This window comes from Dendrobium catenatum, unplaced genomic scaffold (assembly GCF_001605985.2).
Source record: "Dendrobium catenatum unplaced genomic scaffold, ASM160598v2 fragScaff_scaffold_1400, whole genome shotgun sequence".
Taxonomy (NCBI): domain Eukaryota; kingdom Viridiplantae; phylum Streptophyta; class Magnoliopsida; order Asparagales; family Orchidaceae; genus Dendrobium; species Dendrobium catenatum.
In genome coordinates, this window is record NW_021319862.1 from 1,737,746 (window position 1) to 1,759,261 (window position 21,516).

Below are 21,516 nucleotides of genomic sequence, written 5' to 3' on the forward strand. Positions count from 1 at the left end.
AATAAAGCACTAAATGATATCAGATACATAATATGATAACTCTAATGAAACCCTACTCATCCACGTGACTTACAAATTTGGGGTCATAAGGAGCTGAAGATAGATTTGGAATTATAAGGAGTCGGGGTAACTGATTCAAGAGGAGTTATAAAGAGTATATTAATTGGGAGTTATAAGGAGAGACTAATTGGGAGTCATAAGTATAAGAGCAAGATACTCTTAAGATATACTCATTGAAGATTAGAATACTAATGCTGACATTGCTAAAAATATTGTATTGATATTGTCGCTGATACTAATATTGTTTACTGTCATTAACACTATTTAACATTATTGATCACGATATTAATATTATTGTTGGCATTAATATTGTTGACTATTACTGATACTGTAATTGATGATGTAATAGATTGAGATGTGATGAACTATAAAATGAAAAACTGATACAGATAATTAGTATATATATTGATGTATATATTTTTTTATATGACTTATATCATATTGTTGATAATTAGTATATATATTGATGTATATATTTTTTATATGATTTATAGAATATTGTGGCTTTTATCTAGCATTGATTTCAGCTGTAAGATTTTACATATTTTCATAAATGCATAAGGATCCTATAATATGATACTCTGGACAAGACAAGAATACAATTATGTTTCTTTTCGTTGTTCATTGGTAAGCATTAATTAAATGATTAAAATAAAAAATAGATGCAATTCATCCAATATAGATCCTGGAGTGTGAGACACGTGCATTAAAATATGATTTAGCATTAGGACCCGACGAGCGTGTCATATGTACACCCGCAGCATTTGAGGATGTTACGTGGGAAAAATCTGAATCTATGTTCGAGTCTGATCCTTCTCTTTGATAGAATGGGAGTCGACACGACTTGAACCAATGAATAAATGTACTATTGCGGCGTCGACTGGGGTATTTATTTTCTACATTCATATTAGGCATTTAAGGTCTATAACAAAGAAAATTCACTAACAAAGACACAGCCTATAACAAACCCGATCCTCTGTTGGCAACTAGATGAGTTAATAAGATTCAACCAATAATAACCCGATGATTGTCGTGTTGGATGCTTATCTCAACCGAATGGAACCTCAAATATTTAAAAAAAAAATGCCTCCCAAATACCTATGAAAATCCAAAATTAAAATAATCACTCAAAATTAAGATATTTAAAATAAAATAAATCAACAAATGCTTAAAGCAAAATCCATATACTCTTCGCAACAATTTGTCGAAGTGGACAAATCTGAAAATTATTTTAGCTCATAATGAGCAAATGTCTGATCGAGAATATTACCAGGATTCAATTTTAATCTGGCTTTTACCAGTAAAAATATAGCATGTGTCCTCTAATCGGTGGTTTCACCGCCAAATGACACCATAGGCAAACGATTATGACCAAGTGGTTTTGCCGCCAAATGGAAACATTATATTACGGTCATGGTCAGAACTCGTATGTTCCCCAACGACGTTAAATACTTGAGCAATAAATCAATAGGATATGACTGATAGAGCACAAAATCCTCTGTGAGCTAAGATGGTTTCAAATTTATTCCCTTAGACAAATATTCACCCCAGATCTATAAGATACCCTTGGACGAAGCAACCCATGATTGCCGACAAGGATCCTTCATTTAAGTTGGGTCAACTACCTCCTCTGAATAAGTAAACCAGGGACCATGATGACCCAACATGATGGAACCATGAGATCTTGATCGAGTTTATCATCACTCCACCCACCATCTGCTTCAAGTACAAGGTGGTGAATTTCTACTTTTTAAATATTAAATATGTAAATACCAAAACTCTATTGCTACTATACGTCGCATGTATTCGTTTGACGACTAGCCTTAATCAAAAGTTCTCTCTCGTTATCAGGAGGGGTAATTAGCTATATGTGCTTGCGCCCATAGGAAACCTGAACTCATATCATAGAGTCCTCATGAAATGAGGGCAAAATCTCTAGGCAATGTCTCATTCAAAACCCAATTTTGAAATTCGGCCTAGGGAAATAAGCGTTAAAACTCTCCACGACGACCATAAAAAAGAAAGGAAAGGGTCCACGGAGAGACTGGGGCACGAATTTTCGAAGCCCACTACAAACTATAAGCAATTAAGCATGCATGAAACTTTTATTAGATGATTTGAACTCTACCCATTGGAAGGCAAAGGCATTACTCATTGGCATATACATCCAGCATACATAAATACATGTGTCTTTTAGCCATGTCTCCGAATAGTTGCACTGAATTTAGTAGATGCATTTTATCCATAGTAATAAGAATGCATAATTACAACATGCATTTCTGCACTTATAGCTATATGAAGATATTATTATTCAAGAAATTCCGGGTGTTTTAATATCTTAATTAATCCAATGTTATAACTTACCCTCAATCCTCCATGTTTGTGCTTCATAGAGCACTCCAAGGCATGACCCTCCAGAAAAACGCATAAATAAATCAAATAATATTTTTATGCAATAACATTTGTATGCACTGTACTTTGATTACATGAAAACATAAATGTTCACCATCCCATCTGAAATTATCGAAGTAACAAGAATTCCTCTCAAGATGCCAACTGTAACTCCTTTCAATAAAAATGGAATCTGCAAGAACATTGCAACAATTTTGCATGGAGCTAAAAATGGATTGGTTACAAAAAGATAATGATAACATATATCATTTTTCATTTGTCCGAAGGAAAAACTTGGATACAGACATCAAGTGAACAACTTGACCACATATCCAGCTCAATATGGATATGCAATTACAAAGAAGTTAATTATTCAGATGTCTTAAATTGAAGGAAACTAAAATATATGCAATATGTGCATCCTCATCTAAAAAACAAACACTGAAAGAAGTTTTCAACTTCAAAATCAATGGATACTGATCGTCAACTTTCAGCCCTAATTACTCAGTGTATTGAAATGAAAGCATACGAAAAAAACTACCTAAAGCCCCAAAATATGCAATTCTGATTTCAAGTTTCGTAAGAAAATTTTAGGTAAACTGAATTCTGCAGCAAAATGGAATCATCAACAAAAGTAATCTTGAACGGAAAAAAATGATTCAAGGGTGTTACTCCTGGCGGCAGCTCTCATATCCGCTCTTTTGCCACAGCACGGATTAGCATCAGTGTCAGACAATAAGATCCCAGCAAAACAATCAGTATGCAATCTACAGCTGAAGATGTCAGCAAAACCTAGCTGCATTTATATCTTAAGCAGCAGCTACCTTTATTTGTCATTTCCATAACATTCAGATTCGGTTATATACACAACTATTTGTGTCTCTATCTTAAAGCAGCAACATTCAGTTTTTTGTTTCACTTGCTACAAAATACATTTATTTGTCATGTGAGCTGAATTCCGCTACATTTATTTCTTAGTTTCATACCAATTTTCAAATTGTGCCAGAAACAAGAGAGAAAATTTCAAGATAAGCTTACAGCACAAAGAATCTTCTAACCATCTCTGCCGTAGATGGATCTTTTGCTTGGCAGTTGAAAAGGCTATCAGGATAGATATCAGCCTTCTGACCACCCAGTTTATACGTACATTTGTAAGTTTCATTTACCTGTTAAATTGATGCTGTTAATTTGCCGGATTAAAAAGATAGGATAAGGAAAGATGCATTTAAATGCAGATCATCAGAAATGGTGCTAACAATAACAACCGTCGGCACCGTTGTGCTAATCATCAAGGAGTCAGAAAAAATTAGGAAAATAATTACTTCTACATGCATGTTAATTTTAATATAGTAAATTGTGCAGAGTTTTCGTCAAGCAATAAAAGATCTGGCATGGGTGCCACCCCCTCTTCAGCTTCACAACTTAAGAAAATTTGAGAGGCAATTCATCCACGTTTGTGAAAAGAATTTTTTGTACATGAAACAATTTCAACCGATTAAAACCTTTATGAAATGGAATCATTTAGAATTCATTTCAACGCAAATTATTCAAGGATATTACATATGAACACCACGTATATTATCATTGAAGCTAAGTGAGGATAAATGGCAAGAAAATCAAGGCAAAGAAAATGCTGCTGTGACTAGAATTTTGATAATGATGGAGGATGCATTTTGAAGACTAGTTTAGTTCAAACATCAGTCTCATGTAGTAAGTAATCTTGTAAATCATAGGTATGGCAACATTTGTGTTATGTGTTGAGTCATTTTTATCTATTTTAACCTCGTATTTGTTGGTCACTACCATGACATTTGAGTTGTAATGTGAGTAATGAGTTGTGTCTGTCATGTGAATCATACAATGTGTCATGCATATATGCTTGACCTAGCCTAGCCATTCTATGGACCTCATTATGACTTTATTTTGATGACTTAAAAAGTAGCATATTAGCATCACAAAACATAAGTGTCTTTCAAACATGAAGTAAAATAAGATTATAAACTAAACTAATAAATCAAAAACAACAATAACAAGCCTTTATCCCACTGTGGGGTAGGCTATATGAATTTTTTTTTTCTATTATGCCCTATTAAAAGTTAAATTATCACTTAAATCTAATAAAAAATGGGACATTTTTAATATTTTCTAACCAAATATTTTTAGGTTTACCGCTACCTTTCTTAACATAAGCTGCATCTAATGCATCTACTCTCCTAACAGGGTCATCAAAAGACCAATGTTTTATAGATCAAACCATTAAAGGCTACTCTCTCTAATCTTAACTGCCACTAGAGCTACTCCAACCGGTCCACTTACAAACTCATTCACATTTTACACATAAGTGTAAAGCCACTCATCTACCTAAGCATCCTAATCTCTGCAACACTTAATTTTATACTTCTCTTTTAATAGCCAACATTATATGTTAAAAACATTTCAGGTCTCATCACCATCTTCTAAAATTTTCTATTAAATTTGAGGGATAGCTTTCTACCATACAGCAGGCCTAATGAATTCCCCATTTCAACCATCCAACTTGAATTCTACTAATAATATCCCCATCTATTTCACCATCTCTTTGAACAATAAACCCAATATATCTAAAACGTGCACTCTTTTTAGTGACACAGTCACCAATGTCACAATCCCACCACTAGATCTGTCTACAAAAATTAAACTCCATATATTTAATTTTATATCTATTCAAGTAAAAACCTTTAGACTCTTAACTTCCACAATTCAAGTTTTTCATTAACTCCCTCTCTATTCTTATCAACATGAATAATATCATCAGCAAAAAGCAAAAACTAAGATACATCCTTCTATAAATTTCTAGTAAGAGCATCCATGATTAAAACAAAAAATATGGGTTTAAAGCTGATCCTGAAAGTTCATGTATGTTATTAAACCTAATAGAACTATCCAAAGGCTAACCAAGATTGGGGTGAATTGGTTATTTAAAAACTTCTTGGAAAATTTTAAAACCGTTTCTAGAAAATTAAATCTCTAATCCTTAAAATATGCAATTGATTGAAGTTGTTTGAATATAATTTTCACAAAAAAATTTTCTACCACAAAACATTAAAGTGTGTAAAATAAAAATGCGAAAAATAAAAGAGAACAGAAGAACACCAAATTTTATAGTGGTTCGGTCCAACTAGATCTACATCCACTCCCTAAAGACTCCTTCAGGTATTGCACTAAACAATAGTGACTCTTCTTTTCCTCCCACAATAAAGCGGAGAAGCCCTTACAAACTCTCCCACCAGACCGGTGCAGTAGAGAAAAGTCATATTTTTTCACCCTCCCTGGTGAAGGTAGAGAACAACTGTCTTTCTTTTTCACCCTCCTGGTGAAGGCAAAGAGCCGTCGTCCTTTTTTCACCCTCCTAGTGAAGGCAGAGAATTGCAATCTTTTTTCACCCTCCTGGTGAATGCAGAGAACCCGCGACCAATGTTGAAGAACTTCACTTAAGAACCTCCAGAGGAGATGGGCAGAAACTTGAAGGAGACAGAGATTCTCGCTTTGAGCAACCTTGTGAATCCCTCAAAATTCCCCCTCACTTGATCTCTCACACTTCACTCTCACAATCTCTCCAAAGCACTCACACTCAATGGCCACTCTCAAGAGAAATTCACAACAAAGGTTTTTAGTAACAGTTTTTAGGACTCTTATATAGAAAGGAAATAAAAAATCGTCCAAAAACTGAAAATTGCAAGAAAACTATCTGACCATCATATTGTACAATCGCATGCAGTCCCGTACGATCCATCCGTACGAACGTATAACAACCTGTACGAACAGTTCGAATTAGTCTGTACAAACAGTTCGAATTTGTTTGTGCGAACTCAATTTTGTCATCCATGCGAAATGTATATCGTCTCGTACGAATAGTTCAAAAATCCATATACGATTGTACGAACCTGATTTCGTACTCTATCAGTCGTTTGTACGAACTAACATCGTACTATATGAACAATTCAAAATCTGAACAATTTCGTCTATTACGATTATGTATGACCCCATTTCGTACTTTGTGAGTCGTTTGTATGAACCATACATCGTACAGTACGAACTATTTAAACAAATCTAAAGTTTCGACTCACTCCCCCAATGTGTGTGTACACGGTTACTCAATTACAATCACACTCTTTCAGACTCAAAAAAATAGAAAAATTACATACTTCATTACAAGAAACCCTAATCTAATCTGTTTTGAAGTCTTCGGCAATCTGGAGTATGATTTCCCTGAAATATTAGTATACACACAAAACAAGTATAGAATAAAAAATACTATGAAACATAAAGATGTGAGCTATAATGTTTGTTATCATCAAAAACATAAACTCGTGAGCTCGAGTTGTAATAATTTCCCCTCTTTTATGATGGCAAACATTACTGGTTGAATTTACAAATTAAGTTTTATCTCTTTCACAATCTCCCCCTTATTAAGATAATTATTTAAAAATAGGGGAAACTAAAATAATTTTCTCTTTTTTTTTATAACAAAAGGATAAATAAAATAAAAATAACAGTACAAAATAAATACAACAGCACGTTCTCCCCCTTTGACATTGTCAAAAAGAAGAGCACAAAAAACGCAAAATAAAAAAAAGACTAAAGAACAAATGGACCCTGACCAGGTGAAAGTGATGTTTTAGAAAATTCAGTTACTTCTTGATTTTATTCAAAAATTTAGTAAAGCATGAATTGACAATGCATAAACCAGAAAGGTTAGAGATTCAGAATTTGTTAGTCCTAGCTTAAGTTCTTTTAAAGACTCAAAAACTTTTTAAGCCAACATGTAAATCAAGGAACAAATTAAAGAAGAAAACATTAATCTTTTCAAAACTCCTTTCATGTAATATATCTAATAGAAGATTAATGCAAAAATTGGTGAATCAAGAATCACAATTTTCAAACTCAAGTATCGAAAATATCAATAGATACAAAGATTTTCTTAAGATTTAAGAAATACAAAAAAGGTAAGCAAACTTATTATGGGCTTATTTTGTGCCTCTTTATTAATTTTTGACAAATTTTGTGCATCTTTTGATATTTGACACTTTGTGTATTTTTTCAAATTTGGTGTCATTATGCATTTTTTCAGCTTTGAGTTCATTTTGTGTCTCCTTTCTTTTTAATAAATATGCCTTCTTTATGTAATTTTAAAAACTAAAGCAAACTCATTCTAGTGACAAAACAAACTGCTTGATTAAGAAAATAAAGAGGTGAATTCATAAGAAATGAGATAGAGAGACAAAATCATGAGTTTCCTTCCTTTCACTATTTTTAGAGAAGTCAACCACAACTTACATAAAAATTCAAGAAAATATGAGATAAATTTTTCATTTTTAGAAAAAATGACCTTTTAAAAGTGATTTGATTTTCTAATGTGTGACATGTGTATGTGTTAATCAGAGTGACTTTACAAATAATAGAAAGAACATAAATAAACATATCTTAAAAAAAAACAACACAAAATTAAACACATTTGCAAAAGAAAAAAAATGCATGCATATATTAACAACACAAACAAAACTTTAAATATCATCTTGCTCCTGGTCTGATGATTCAAATGCTACATTTGCTCAGGAGATTTTTTAATTTTTATCATTTGTCCTTATTGCAATTTGCTTATTTTTACCTTTTCCATTGAAGGAAAAAAATTTTAAGTTCAGGCACTCATTTTTCATATGTCCGAGTTTTCTATACCCAAAGCAAATTACTTTAGAGGAATTCTTAATATCATTACTATTTTTACCTTTGTTTCTATTCTGTTGATGTTGATGCTTGCGCTTCAGTAGCTTTTCAAATTTTCTCATTATCGATGATATATCCTTACTTTCATCATTTATTGAGTTGCTTTTCTCAGTGTATTCGATATTTAGCACTATCATTTTACCTCCATCCAAAAATCTTTGAATCATAGTTTGCTCGTGAGAAATGAGTGAGACAATCAAATTATCAATAGTATAATCATTCAAAATTTTTTGATTAAATTATAGCAGTAACTTTAGCATTAAATTTTTCAGGTAGACATTGTAAAATTTTATTTACTTTTTCAAAATTTGAAACTTCTCTACCTACAGCTTGCAATGATGTTACTATTTGTGAAAACCTAGTAAGCATGTCTAAGATGGTCTTATACGGTTTCATGCTAAAAAGTTCATAGTCATGCATAAAAATATTTAACTTAGATTGCTTGACTTCTCTAGTACCTTCGTATGTAGTGCATAAACTATCCTAAATTGTTATGTCAGTAGTGCATGTAAAGATTATCATATAATCTTTAGAATTTAAAGCACAGAACAAACAATTCATATATTTAGCATTTAATTGAACATAAACTTATTCTACTCTACTCCATTCAAAAAATGGGATATCGATTTTGATTTCATCTATAATACGTGACAGTACAGAATAACCAGTTATAATTATATGTCACATTCGATAATCTATTAATTGCAAGAAAGTAAACATTCTAATTTTTCAAAAATCAAAAGAAATATTTTCAAATAAATGTGATATAGTGATCGAATATCCATCAATAGTATTACGGTTTCCAAAATTAACAATAATCACTTTTCAAAAAGTAATATAAACTTCAATTTTTGAAATTGGCTCTGATACCACTTGAAAGTTCGTGTAGACTGTTAAACCTAATAGAACTATCCCAAGGCTAACCAAGAGAAGGGTGAATTGATTATTTAAAAATTTCTTGATATTTTTTTAAAACCGTTTCTAGAAAATTAAATCTCTGATCCATAAAATATGCAGTAGTTTGGATATGATTTTCATAAAAAAAAATTTTCAACCACAAAACATTAAAGTGCAAAAAATAAAAATGCTGAAAATAAAATAGAACAAAAGAACACCAAATTTTATAGTGGTTCGATCCAACTAGTTATACATCCACTCCGTAAAGACTCCTTTAAGTATTGAACTAAACATAGTGACTCTTCTTTTGCTCCCACAGCCTGATGCGGTAGAGAACAATCATCCCTTTTCACCCTCCCTGGTGAAAGTAGAGAACCGTCGTACTTTTTCACCCTCCTGATGAAAGCGAATAATCGTCATCCTTTTTTCACCCTCCTGGTGAAGGCAGAGAACTGTCATCCTTTTTCACCCTCCTGGTGAAGGCAGAGAACCCACGACCAATGTTGAAGATCTTCAATTAAGAGCCTCCAGAGTTGATGGGCAGAAACTTGAAGGAGACAAAAAGATCATCGCTTTGGGCAACCTTGTGAATCCCTCACAACTCCCCCTTACTTGATCTCTCACACTTCACTCTCACAATCTCTCCCAAATACTCACACTCAATAGCCACTCTCAAGATAAATTCACAACAAAGGTGTTTAGTGACAATTTTTAGGACTCCAAATATTGAAAAAACATGAAAAACTATCCAAAATTTGAAAATTGCAAGAAAATTATCCTACGATCATACTGTACAATCGCATGCAGTCTTGAACGATCCGTCCGTACTAACATATACGTCCAGTACGAATAGTTCAATTTTGTCTATATGAACTGGTATGAACTCTATTTTGTCATCCGTACAAAATGTATATCATCCCATATGAATTGTTCAAAAATCCATGTACAATCCTGTATGAACCTGATTTCGTACTCTGTCAGTCGTCTGTACGAACAGACATTGTACTGTACGAACAGTTAAAAACTGAACAAGTTCGTCCGGTATGATTATGTACGATAACATTTCGTACTATGTGAGTCATCTGTACGAACCATACATCGTATAGTACGAACTGTTTAAACAAATCTAAAGTTTTGACTCACTCCCCTAGTGTGTGTGCACGGTTATCCAATTACAATCACACTCTCTCAAACTAAAAAAGATAGAAATATTACAGACTTCATTACAAGAAACCCTAATCTAATCTGTGTTGAAGTCTTCGGTAGTTTGGAGTATGATTTTCCTAAAATTTTAGTATACACACAAAATAAATATAGAATGAAAAATAAAATGAAACATGAGCCATAATGTTTGTTATCATCAAAAATATAAACTCATGAACTCGAGTCGCAACAGTTCCTTGATGTAATCCAACTGAAATAAGAAAATACTTAGTCAAATTAGCTTGTGTTTGAACACAAATAATAACTCCTCGATACATATCCTTAATGACTTGAACATAAACATTATTAACTTCTTTCTTTTCTAAAACTCCCGTAGCACTTCTCATGGAACTTTATCATATTATTTCTCTACATCAATAAATATCATATGCAGATCCTCCTTCTTATCTCTATAATTCATCAAAACTTTAAATAAATAAATTACTTCCATAGTAGATCTACCCGGAATGAATCCAAATTAATTTTGAGAAATATTAATATCACATCATAATCTAGGCTCAATTACTCTCCCATAATTTTAATGTATCACACATTAACTTAATTTATTTATAATTTGCAGACTCTTGTGCATCACCTTTATTTTTAAAAATAGAAACCAACTCACTCCTTTACTCATCTGATATCTTTTGTCTTTAAAATAATATTAAAAAATTTATTAAGTCAAGAAATTCCTTGATCTTCAAAATATTTCCACACTTCTATTAAAATATCATCAGGTCCTACTATTTTTTCACATCTGTAAAGCCTTTCCAACTTTGATTTTACTAATATAATTACAAAATTAAAAATCCTTATTTTTATTTAGGATACTAAGGTCACTAAAGTCAATCATATTCTCACAATATTCAATGAAAAATTTATCAAAATATTTTATCCACTTATAATGAATATCATTTAAAAAATATTTTTTTTATCTATATTTTTTATCTCTTCATCTTAAAGTTTAAAACTAATAAGCGATGATAGTACATAAACTTTTACTCAGACATAATTTATAATCTTTGTAATATAAATGGTCTATTTTTATTAGAAAATAATCAATATGAGTTCTACATGTTCATTTTTATAAATGATGAGATGCTCCTCTTTTTTCTTGAATAAAGTATTATCACCTTCATTAATTTCTCCAAACTCATAGCCACTATAAATATCTTTAAAATCTTCCACCACTCTATCAATAATGTCAATTTAAATCTCCTTCACTCTTTATTCAATAGAAATCTTTTATGTTAATTCTTCTAAGTCATTTTAAGATTTTATTTTTGAACATATTTTCAAACTTACTTAAGAAGCATAAGCACTTATAACATTAAGAATCTTAGCATTTAAAAAAATACTTAAAGTTGTAATTTTATCTCCAATTTTATTAATCTCAATAATATTATCCATCAAATTCTTATTTAAAAACACACTTTCATCATTTCTAGTACGACTCCGGTCTAAATATCAAAATAAAATCATAAAGTATCAATCTCCATGCCCTTTTCCCCAACCATTTAGTTTCCTAAATACATAGATTATTTATCTTCCTATAAATCATAATATTTATTAATTCCATTAATTTGTCTCTAAAAGTACCTATATTTCAAGTTCTTATCTTAATTTTAGTTTTATGAACTAGTTTCTTAGCCTACATCCATCCATGATATGGATGCCCTTGCTTATTTAACAATACACTGCAGCGTCAGTGCAGCGGCCTTTGCATATTTTTCACTATGTTCGGGTCATATAATGAGTTGCTTCCAAAGAACTTCTTAATATTAACACAATAAATTAAAGGCTTCATGTTATGATTGTTCAACAAATTTTTTATTATTTGTTGAATACCTAACGCAACCCTCCACTTTTCATATTTAAGGCTTGGGACCTGGTAATAACAAATTTTACACTGATTGCCAACTAATTTATAACCCAATAATTCAATATTAGCTTAACATGAGATCTCTCCTCCTAATATCTAATATCCAAATAAGAACAGAACAAATAAAAAGACACAATTATAAAATCAAAAGTCCTTAGCACTCTCATGACTAAAAGGTTCTTCCTTGGAGTCATCATCATTATATATGAATTGCTTTCTACCCCACCCCAACTTTAGTGTTGTCAATATTCCCCCAATCTTCCTCCAAATTTTTATCTTAATTATCTTATTTTCCCTAATCTATAAATAAAAATATTAATTAATATTTAAAAGAAATTTAAATACCTAACTTTTTATAGGCAATTTTCATTTTATTTTTTGTTGGCTTGTGTTATACATATTTCACTTGTGTTATTTTTTTAATCAACGACTATTAAGCCATTGTGTGCAAATGAACATAGTGTCTATAGGTTGTCTTTCTTCCGACCTACTTGGTAACGTATCTTGAGATAAATTTAGTAGTAGCAGGCCACATTAAATGGAAAAACATTTTCGTAAAAGAACATACCAATATTCATACGAAAACACATTTGCATAACATTTTCATGAAACATCCTATGGGCTACCCTCACGCATCATCTTCGTCATCCTTCATATTTACCATGAATTTATACATAGGTTCTCTTGCACCTCAACATGACAGTTGTGGCAATGAAGATGAAGAGTTTTATCACTAGGCCCACTACCATAATAAAAACTAACATTTATTTTTCATCAAACTATCATTGTACCAAGTACTTTGACATAGTCGACTTGTTCATACAAGCACGGATCTCCTCTTTAGCTACCTTAGATAACTTGGCAAATGGTGCAATACTCTTGCGAGGGCCAAAAAAAACCTTTTAATAACCTTTTTGCAATATTTACAAATTAGATAAACATATATCATGCCATTCCCTCCAATATCAATTTGAACAATATGTCGCAATGTCGGGTCTTTTCTAATACCAGTTGTACTTTTCTCCTTAGCTTTGACATTTTCTTATAAAAATTGTAAAATGAAAATTTAATTAAAATAAATGAAACATGCAGTGTTCAAATAAATAAGAAACCCTTCAAAACCAAATTAAAGAAATTAAGTTTAGGAAAGAGAAAAATTTTAGGGTTTCAGAATTATCATAAAATTGAGAAGAGATGTCGAGGAAGAGTTCCTTGTCTAGAAAGAGAACTTGGCAAGGAAGAGACAACATCAACAATGGTGGACATGAAGGACGTTGAGGCATGCATGAGAAAAGGAGACAAGGCGCAGGTATTCCATGAAAATGAGAGACCATGAGATGTGAGGCTTGAGTGTGAGGTACAGGGTTAATTATAGAGGATTTTATTAAATATATTCACTATATTTGATTAAAAAAATTACTATAAATTGTGCATGCCTCAAAAAATTATGACAAAGGCATGTCACACATTATGTGAGGAGTAGGCCTCACGTACCAGGCAATGCGGCATGTGCCTCATAGCTAAATTTACGAAAAAGTTCTCAAGTGTGCCGAGTATCATGCAATTTAAAATAGTTTTCTAGTGATAAATTCTTGCATTACTTTATATATCATAACTATATGTTTGTATTTTATAAAATTACCAAATGACTTTTGATTCGTTGAAATTACTTGGATAAAGTCAATAAAAAATTTTCAAGTTACGTTGAATTCAGTTGAAAGGGAAAAAAAAAATCAACGTGCAAGAATACTTCTTGGGTGTGTGAACGACTCTTGGAGAAGTACTTTCAAGGAGGGAAGGAGGTCACTAAAACGAAAGCCTATTCATTGAAATTTACTTCAGTTATCTCAATTCCACAACAGCATATATTAACACCTGCACAAAATTACATCATTTTCTAAGCTAATCACTTTCCTTCTTGCTTTCTTAAGGACATGAGTCTTGGTTGGTTAACATAGATGGAGCTAGCATCAAGCTTCTTTCGTTGTGCTTATTTCCATATCAATATGTCTATGATACAGGCTTACTTAATATAGCTTGAGTAAGGAATCTATTGAATCATCAATGTCCTATTTATACTTATTGATTCAAATTTAGTTTGCATTCAGCCTAATTTAATTTACAATTGTTATATATAAGATAAACATCTCAAAGTAGAATACATAACATAGTATTTATTATTACACAACAATGTAGGTGAACTATCGTAGATTCATATGTTTGTCTTCTAAAACACCCAAACCATAAACTGAACCGAAAAAAGATAGGATAGACTTATATAGTTATATTTAAGTACCCATTGAAATTTTTTTAACCGTAAATTTATCAACTATTCAATGGAAGATCATAATAATCAGATGATAATTTATCTTCATCATATGTTCAATAAGGAAGATCATTAAAAGACAGCATCTTTGGAAATTCAAACCTCAAACTTCATTTTTGTCATCCAAGCAGTGTCAAAACTGGGCCTACAGTCCTGAGGAAGGGCCTCCTTTGGAGCTTCTGCAACTGCATGAAGAATTTGACCAGAAAAATACTCTTTAAACTCTACCTGAAAAATAATATGGAGTTACTTCGTCATTAAATGCTCTCAGGGGCATTGCAAACAAAATATGCAAGAACTTACAAGCACCATATGTTTACAATTATCACAATACAAGACTAAGGAGTAAAAAAATAAACATTGATGCAGCACAGTAAACCATTATCAAATATGGATATGATGATTAATATCATGCTAATTGATATAATTGAAGAGTGGATTTCTCTTCCTTAATGGCTTCTTCTCACAAAGCAAGTTTAGAAGGCAAGATCAATAAAAAAGGATTCCATTCACATGTATGTGCAATGCGGTTTGAATAATGCTTGGCTTATCTCCCTTCATTCAAAATAGGTGTCGCCAGCCCTCTCTCCTTAGTTCAAGGCGTTTTCCACAATACAGGGCTTGATCCAAGGCTCCTCTCTCAATTCTGTTATTGCTAGCTCTCTCTATATTTTAAGTAATCTCTTCCATTCCAACCCATATGGCCAGCGGGCTCCTCCCTTCTTTTCATGTTAAAATTTTTTAATTGCTATTTTTTAGGAACTTTATTTGTATCCCTATATAAAAGGGATAATTTGGAACTTAATGCATATTTATGTAGACTTGTTAATGCATGAGATATATTGCTTGATTAATTCAATTTGACGTTTTTATCTTGAGATTTGATGGCTTGGTGATTTTTCAAAACAAAATTCTTTAGGTTAGGAAATTTTCTCTTCATTCCCTCTCAAACAAAAACCCTTGATTCCTTTGCATCTCCCTCTACCCTCTACGTTAGCCCCTAGAAACCATCTTAAACTGTTGGCCAACCCTTCACACTCAAAATCCTAAAGAGGTTTTGTCTCAATTTTGACCTATTCCAAAAACCTTAATTCCTCCTTTTCCCCTCCCATAGCCTCCTCAAATCTCCTAAATAAAATAAAATAAAAAAATAAATAAATAAAATTTCAAAAAAAAACCTCCTCTAATCTCCCAGAACACTATAAACCTTAACTCTACTTTGTATGCTCTCGGCAACCTCTAGCAAAAGCCCAAGCCCTTCCTCTTACCTCACTTACAGAAATAAATCCCACATAACAAACTACCTCTCAACCCCTCCACAAAAAATTTAAATCCTTCCCAAATCTTTCCACCAACCCATCCAAAAGAGAGTTCCATCCACCTCAAAATTCCACCACCTACCACAACCAATTTTTTGTATCAGATCATCTAGGAATATTTAGCAACCAAGGCAATGACAACTAAGGCTATTTTAACAATTTCGAAGGAAGGAAACAATCAAGGCATTTATAAATTGACATCAAGCTTCAAGTTTTGGTGATCTCCTCTTAAAGGTCAAGATGTTACAATTTTTTTTTCACTATGTTGAACATTATTGGTTGTTGGCGGTGTATAAGAACTTAATTTTTTTCCTTTTAAAGCCATTATAAATTTTGCGTTGATCATCATTGAACCTTAATACCTATACACAAAGGGTATTTGTTCAAACCATAACAAAACTTTACATACCTGAAACCCACATCAGATCAATTTAACCATCTCTTTGATAACTTATACAATATGATGAAAGATGTGAAAAATAAAATGAATTAACTTTCTTACATTCCACATCAACTAGCTGATACCTTATCACCTCCACTTCTTCAAAACCTTAAATTAGATCTCATACATAAAAGCTTTCCAATCCACAATACCCCAGTAGAATTGCTACTAAACCATTGTAAAAATTTTCTCCACCAGCTCCATGCACTTCAACTCATAATATAATTTCCCCAGGCTCACAAAAACCAGCATGTGAATTTCCAAACCAACAAAAATTCAAAGGCCTTCCAGCTACCACTATTCACCCAAGAATAGTAAATAATAGCAAATATGTTCAAGCAAACCACCTTCCAGGAATTTCGATTCATCCATGACAGCACAAATCTCTTTCAATCAAGCTTGCTTGATCACTACAAATTCAAGGAAGTTAGCTGCACATTTTATGGATATTACATTGATTTCAACTCCATAGAGAATAGTTTTTCGAGGTATGGTACTGTTGATGTAGCTAGGGATATAAACAAGGCAAGTCAAGCTAGAGTCATACCTGGCTTATAGCTTAAGCATGATTAATTAATCAAGCTTGAGCATTATTCTATGAGTTTCAGCTAGTTCGTTTATGATAAAACAGAAAATAATAAATAAAGCAATTATTACAACAAAATAATAAAAGGAATGAGAAATTAAAAATATAATAATAATAAAAGGGATACAAATAAAGTTGGCTCGCAAGCTAATAAGTCGAGCCAAGGTTGGATCATTAACTCATCGAGCTTAGCTCACAAGCCATTTATCAAGCCAAGATCAAGCCAACTCATGAGTTAGCTTGACTCGCTTACACCCTTAGATGTAGCACACAAAAACATTATCAAGAATGAATATCACGATTAATTTCATGCATGTTGATACAATGGAACAGTGAATTTCCCTCACTTAAATGAATGAACTCCTTTCTTACAAGGCAAGTTTGAAGAGAAAGATCAACCAAGAAGGCTTCCATTCAAGTTCAAGCACAATGTATTATGGATAATGCTTGGCACACATGAGAAATGGCTCCTCACTAATTTTCAAGTCTAAATTTCATAATTTATTATGTTTTAGGAACTTTATTTGAATCCTTATCTAAAAGGGATAATTTGGAATTTGATGTATATTTATTTGAACTTGCTAATGCATAAGGAGATAGATTAATTGATTAATTTAATTTGGAATTTTTTAATTGTGTTTTGATATCTTGGTGGCACTCCATATTTGAATTTCAATGGTGGGAAAATATTCCCTTCATGCCCTCTAAAACCTATTTCAAATTCAAGTACAATGTGATAGGGAAACGTGGAAAGAGGAAGGGCTTGAGGTAGCTATTTAAAAAGTTGATTGAGAGCTTACAAATTGTAGCAGAGGAAAGGAGACTATTGAAGGAGATAGGAGGGTGTGGGCTCTGAAAATTCGGTACCGGCCTCCCCATTGCTTTTTGGTGGAGTTTTAACAGATTAAGTTCCAGGGTAAATTTTGGGATGGCTGATGAATTCGTAGATAAGACACTACCCATAGATTATGCCCTCATTTTGCGAGGACTTTATGATTTGAGTTCTGATTACCTATAGGCGCAAGCCCTTATAGTTAATTACCCCTCCCGATAATGAGAGAGAACTTTCTATTAAGGCTGATCGTCGATCAGATACGTAGAGGTACATGTTATTTGACAGATAGTAGCAGCATTGGTTTGGGTATTCGAAGATTTGATATTTAAAACTAGAAATTTCACCATCTTGCATTTAAAGTAGATGGTGGGGGATTGGATGATGGACCCAATCAAGATCTCATGGTTCCGTCGTCCCGAGCCATCGTGATCACTGGTCTACTTAATCAGAGGAGGTAGTCTACCCAACCTGACAGAAGGATCCTTGTCGACAACCATGGGTTGCTTCGTCCAAAGGGTACCTTATAGACCTAGGGGAAAATGCTTGTCTAATGGGACAAATTTGGATCTACCTTTGCTAATAGATGGCTTTGTGTCTTATCGATTATATCATATTGATTCATATCTCAAGGATTTGATGTCATTAGGAGCATATGGGCTCTCGCCATAACCGTAATGTAGTGAACCGTAATTTAGTGATGTCATTTAACGATAAACCATCCCGTTCAGAGGGACCCGATCATAACGTTTATCCTGCGGTGCCATTTTACTGCAAAACTGTCGGTTATAGGACACATGCCACGTCCTTATTGGCAGGAGATTGTTTGTGAATGAATCCTAGTGATATTCTTGACCAAGCATTAGCTCTTTTTGAGTTGAAGTTATTTTCAGATTTGTCCATCTCAGCAAATTGTTGCGAATGGTGGATAGATTTTGCTTAAGCATTTTGGTGAATACTTTTAATTTTTAAATATTTGGAGTTTTGAAATTTTTGGAATTTTGAATGTTTGAGGGGTATTTGGGTTACATTTGAAAGTATAGAGTATTTGGAATTAACCCCTCTGGTTGAGATATACGTTCAACACAGCCATCATCGGGGTATTTATAGACATTTTTATATGTCGATTAAACCTTGTCAACTCCGTCAACTTGCCAACAGAGGACCGGGTTTGTTGATGGCTTAATGCCTTTGTTAATGAATTGTTCCTTTAATAAACCTTTAAAGCCTAACATAAATTATAAAATATATATATTTCGGTCGGTTCCACGGTCGTGTGTTTGTTTAATGGTTCGAGCCATGTTGATTCTTATCTACCTGCATAGAAGAATCGGGATCGAACTTGGGTTTATTATTTAACCTACGCAGCATCCCTCGACGTCACATGTGTACCCATAACATGCTCGTTGGGGCCCATGCAGGTATACAATTACGTATGCATTTCTTTGTGTTTGAGTGTATACATATTATAGTGCAAGTGTGAGGGCATTTTGGAATATTTGATGGATCTTCTACAACAACTCGTAGAAGCTTATGTTTGTCTTGATCCTTTTGTATTTGCCCGTAGGTAACATATGGAGTACATGAAGGGTCTTCTATAGCGGCCCGTAGGCGCTCACATTTGTTGTATATCATCCGTCTTTGCTTGCAGGGGACCAATGTATTTCACTTGACATTGAGTTTCTATTGACTACACAAATGTACTTGTGTTTGTTGCATATTGTATTTGTATTTTTGTAGGAAATATCACCCTTTGCATATAATCTTAGTGTATTCATAGTGTTGCTATGGTTCCCCTAGATTTGTTCGTATAATAGTCATCATATTCATGACACTTCCGACATTATTACTTCATGATAAGCTAGGGGGAATTGACATGTCCTCTTGAAGTTGAATCGTTGTCGATCACAACTAGAGGGTGTTAGCCATATGCGAGTTGTATCAATCATCTCGGGTATCATCTTCAAATCCTTGGCATATGAGTACAACAAGTGGGGGCTTCTTGATGTTTTGAATTACTTAATAAATATATTAATTATATTCTAATCATCAAGTCGAGCATAATGCAAGTGAATTTTTTAACTTTCCAATCTTTTTGGGAACTTTCAAATTGCTAGTTTCAACATACAACTGTCGAATAGCCTCAGGAATTTTATAACTTTTGTTATCAATAGAGATTCTAAAAGCTTATTAACTATCCATTTAGCAATTGGCCTTAACTTTTTATGGTGCTCATCATGGTTCCCTTCTTTAGCAAATGCATGGTTGTGAGGAACTGCACACAATCATCATCCTCTAAGCCTTCCAATGTCAATATCTCTTTCTTCTTATTAATCACTTTTGCAATCATCAGTGCAACAAAATTCCTCAAAATTATTAGTGAGATTCTATTTCCCATGCTTCCAAGAACCAGAGGGACAAACACATTCCCCTGCTTGTTTATGTCACTTGGCACAGGTTAGAGTTTCTTAGAAATTGTCTCAGACTTGAGATGACTTTGACATGCATCAAGTGCCTCCAAATCAAGCCTCTTCATTTGAAGGGGTTTCAACATATCTTCAGTGACCCCCTTTTTTAAAGTTCACATTCTAAGATCAAACTCATTTATCTTTTCTTTTTCATGGATATGTTGCAAGAGGGTTGTTTGTCCAAATAGTTTAAGTCGCATTTAGTTTGAGTCTCTTCATATTCAAGTCTAATTACTTAGTTTCTTTAGCATTCTTTTATAATTCCATTCATTTGAGTTCAATTTAGATTCATTGTTTAGCTCAGATTTGCAAGTTAATTCAAGTTCCCTACTGTCCAAATTATTCAAGGTCAGTTGCATGTCCAAGTCCCCTGTAATCAATGCGCATTTGAGTTCCATGTAACGTTGTTCATTATTATTTACTTAAGTTCAAATTCATTGAATTACAATTTGAATTCTTCGTTCTGTTTAGACAAAATTTTCGACAGCTTCTAGGTGTCTTCCTTGTTTAGAAGAAACTACAGGAGTTTGGGCCTTCCCACCACGCTACTAAAAGTGTGTATGGTAGGTGTCCGTAAACACCGCGCCGTAGTCTTCATTCCCACGATGCCAATAAAAGCGTGTATGGGGTCTTTGAGAATAGCTATTTTACAAGACAATTGGCTTTCCCCAACTCGGGATACTTATAAGTAACCCCACCTCGGCGTAGGCATCGTACCGAGTTCTCATCCCACCACGCAAATAAAAGCATGTATAGAAGGTTTTCCAATAAGTCACGAAAGCCGAAATGGGACTTTAGGTGATTACCCTCCTCGTCGTAGGCACAGCACCAGTCCCATCCCACCATGCTAAAAAAAGTATGTATGTGCGATCTTTCAGTGTGTCGCAATCGACGAAAATAGGCTCTTGGAGTTTTAATGTTAAGGGATTATACCTTTGCAATTGGACCAATGGTGACGAAGACAATAAAATGCACAAGATTTCCCCACTTCTCTCTTTATTTTTTTTAATTCTCTTTTCTCACTTCTTTTTTCTCTTTTCTTTTTTTTACACGCACATATATATAATAATATACAACTTGATTTAAATTTTAATTTTTTAATCTTTCTCTAGTGTAATTTATTGGCTTTAATTATATAAATTTCTTATAAAAGAGAATTTGGATATTTTAAAATTATTAAAAGAATTCATGAAATTTTAAATTTTAAGAAAATTAGTAATGTGAAGATAAATGATTAAAATGATTAAATATATAAATAAAAAAATAAATTAAAAAAAAAAGTTTAAGATGTTCTAATAAAAATCAACAAGAAATAGGTAAGCTCATAATGATAAAAAAAATTAAAAA

At 32.8% G+C, this 21,516-nt stretch overlaps 1 long non-coding RNA gene across 1 annotated transcript; it reads right to left on the bottom strand.

Moving 5' to 3' along the window:
* Nucleotides 1-3,351: 3,351 nt before the first annotated feature.
* Nucleotides 3,352-14,760, bottom strand: LOC114580926. Its single transcript, XR_003702600.1, has 3 exons — nucleotides 14,625-14,760; nucleotides 3,490-3,617; nucleotides 3,352-3,373 (listed from the first exon to the last, which is right to left on the bottom strand). It is a non-coding gene; the product is annotated as an uncharacterized LOC114580926 (long non-coding RNA).
* Nucleotides 14,761-21,516: the final 6,756 nt, after the last annotated feature.